This window comes from Peromyscus californicus, unplaced genomic scaffold (genome assembly GCF_007827085.1).
Source record: "Peromyscus californicus insignis strain IS unplaced genomic scaffold, ASM782708v3 Scaffold_9__1_contigs__length_137607984, whole genome shotgun sequence".
Lineage (NCBI taxonomy): Eukaryota > Metazoa > Chordata > Mammalia > Rodentia > Cricetidae > Peromyscus > Peromyscus californicus.
The window spans coordinates 20542741-20546443 of NW_026294617.1; positions in this window are offsets into that span (position 1 = coordinate 20542741).

The following is a 3703-nucleotide window of genomic DNA, read 5'->3' on the forward strand; positions in this document are numbered from 1 at the left end:
TTCATTGTTAATGTGAACACATTAATATGAGATTTGACTAACTTTGGTACATCAGTGAAAGTAGGAGATCAGCATTAGAGCAAAACAATTAACTCAAGTCCCAATATTTGCCCTATCAATCTAATTCTATCCTGTCAATGTCTCTGTGACAGTACCCAACACAAGGCTCTGCGTTGAATTCAGGCAGAAAAAAAATAAAACCAAAACCAAAACCAAACAAACAAAAAACCCACTAGCGTTGTTTTATTTGACTTTGTGCGTGAAGTTTAAAACCAAAGGAACAAGTGTGTGCTCAACTAAAAGAGTGCTGAGCAGAAGTCTAAGAAAGAAAGAAGCCCAGCCAGTGAGGCCTGTTGTAGAACTTCAAATGACAGTGAACAAGATCTCTGCTGAAAATGGAACAACAGGCTCCATGTCAAGGAAAAACTCACTGCAAACCAAACAGGACCCGTGGAAATCAGGCTGCCTCAAGGTAGAGCTTAGAGACAACAAGCATCTTAATATCCTCATGGGTTCTGGAAAATGACGCTGATCATGAATACCTGTCCCAGGACAAGCAGAATGAGGACAGGACAGGGAAAAACAAAGATTAAGAGAGGAATTTGCATCTTCCATTATGAAGTACAGACTGCCCCAAAAGTATAAATTTTCACCCCCAAATTTTGACATGAGACTCGGGAGTTATGCAAAATTATAGCAACAGCATTGGAATGCAGCATGCCAGTAATTCAATTTATCTCTAAATGAAATCCAACTGCAACAGCCTTAACATGAACTCTAAATCTCTCCGTGCAGGCCTGTTAGTTACAGAAAACCTCATTTGTGAACAGAATACATTGTTTTCTTCTTCAGTAAGATTAGACAATTTGAAATGAAAACCCCTGTTGGGAAAAACAAAAAACAAAAACTAAACCTTCTTTTGCATCCTAATTGAGAAGGAAACAAAATATTAGTGCTTGGAGCAACAAGACCCCTTCATAAAGTTCAGTCACTATTTCTGAATCTACTATTTTAGCCTTCTTTGGTGTAGTGTAAATCACACATTAAAAGAAAAAATAACAACCCACACAGTTCTTAAATTACAGCTCAATCATTTATGACATATCACACATCTCTGTGATGCAAGCCATGTAGAGGCAGAATATTGACAGCACTGAACAGGCTTCCTTTACATCAGGGCCTCATCAATAACCTCAACCCTGCACAGATTTGCTATTCTGATTTCTGATAGGGCCATTTGTTTATTTGTGGATTTAATATAAGTGAAATTATTGGATTGCATTTCTTGATGTGGTTTCTTTCTCACAGCATTAGGAATATGCTTTCCATCTACGCTGTTAAAATGTGTAAATCCAGCCTCCTTACTCTCGAGTACTGGTATTTTATAAATGTTCCTTTAGTGAATTTCCCATTTTGCTAGTCTATCTGGGAAGCTATCAGTTCGAGCTATTACTATATAACTAAATGGATTGTGAGATTACTTGGAGGTTAATGATGCTTGTTGCCAAGCCTGACCTTATATAATGGAAGGAAAGAACTGCCTCCTGGGTGTGTCTCCACATATGTGTGATCTCTTGCTCTCTCTCTCTCTCTCTCTCTCTCTCTCTCTCTCTCTCTCTCACACACACACACACACACACACACACACACACACACACACACACACACAAAGCCATGCACACACATGTGCATGCATGCTCACATCTACACACACACACACACACACACAAAAAAAAAAGGATTTCTCATACCATTTTTCTATAGGTGTTTTATTTGTATTCATTTCTGTCAGTTCACACTTAATGAAGTCATTATTTGTTTTCTGTTACAAACAAATGCAGTTTAAGAGAAAATGTCAAAGATAACTCTGGAAGACACCAGCTTACTCTCAGAATCAATGTGTGGAGATGCCTGGCATTGTGTATACACATCACTGAGCTGTGGCTTAATAATTCCTTTCCCTTTGGGGGTTCTGATGTTCCTGCATCTCAGTCACGCTCATGGCCTGGTGTTCCTGCACAAATACTGCTGCTCTTTGCTCAGCTGACTGCACTTGGAGTATGCATTCTTCAATGACCTCTCTCTACATCACAACTCCGTCGTTCACAACAACTTCTGAGATATTGAATTGTATCCATTTTTTCCTTACACTAATATTTCATGACCTTTCTTTAAGAAATATTTTCTGAACCCTAGTTAATATATTCTGAAACATTAATATATAGAACTCTTATAATTCTGTTCTTTATATATCAAAGTTTCTATGTCCCAAGCCATAGTTGTTCAGAGTATTTCATAAATAGTGAAAACTGTAATAGTATCATATTTTAACTCCAGATATCAGTCCCGAATAGATTTAAAAAGCTCTTGAACTCATTTGCTTACAAGACAACATAGTGGTTGTTTGGTTTAGGCTGAAACATTTTTAAAAATATATAAGGCTCAATCTAAGAAGAGAGGGACAACTGATTTAAGAAAACTAACCGGAAGAGGTCATCACAAAAACAAGGTGGTTGTCTGATTTTCTTTTCATCTAATAAAGAGAAACAAAGAAAATTCACTACTGAATTGACATCTTTCCTATAAATAATTATCTTAATGTGTACCAGGATTTTTCCTTTGAGCCCTACAACCAGCTCCCAAATCATAACACGAAGACTTCTTATGAGTTATGAATGCTCGGCCTAGCTTAGGCTCGTTTCTGGCTAGCTCTTTTAACTCAAATTAACCTGTTGCTCTTTATCTACCTTTTGTCTCTGGGCTTTTTACCTTTCTTCCTTCTGCATATCTTACTTTCACTACTTCTCGTGTCTACTGGCTGGTGGCCCCAAGCATGTCCCTCTCTTTCTCCCTGGTTCTCTCTTCCTCCTCCTTCTTCTCCTTCATTCCTAATAAGCCTCGATTTCTCCTCCTATTTATTCTCCCTGCCCACCAGCGCTGCCTTTCCCTCTCTGCCTAGCTATTGGCTGTTCAGCTCTACATTAGATCAATCAGGTGCCTCAGGCAGGCAAAGTGAAACAAATGCAACAGACCTTAACATAATTAACCAAATGCAGCATAAACAAGAGCAACATGCTTTTTCCCAGCTGAAGTAATATTCTGCAGCATAAACAAGTGTAAGAATCTTTGCCTAGTTAAAATAATGTTCTACAACATTAATGTGTTTAAAATACTATGTTGGCATGGGCTTCAGAATTTTGGATGCTATTGAGATGCTGCTCCTGAGATTTGAGAGATCTGAATTACTATCTCAATTTTAAAATTTGTATCCAATACAATGCGAATAACATGTGCAAGGTACAATGAATGTTTTACCAATGAAACTTTTGAGCTACTTGAACTACAGGACATACTGGAGAGAGACACAAAACAAATATTGGCTTAACCAAGATTAAACATTTTTCTCCAGTGTGGAAGACCAGAGCAGAAGGATCCCTGATTCATACATTTGTTATGAGTCTAGAGTTGTTCTAACTTATGGAATATCACCCCTCAGCAAATGTATCCACCATATGCCCAAGACTGCTCACCACTTCCAACACTCCATGAAACAGGAAGAGCAAAGGGAGCCATAGTGGTCACAGTGGTCGAGCTACATAAACTAAGAAGGGACATTGTCTTTGCTAGTGGTCCTGTGAGGCCATCTCTGTACAGGAACCACAGAGTAAGGAGAAGCACATGGCAGATCTGCTTCTGAAGGTAG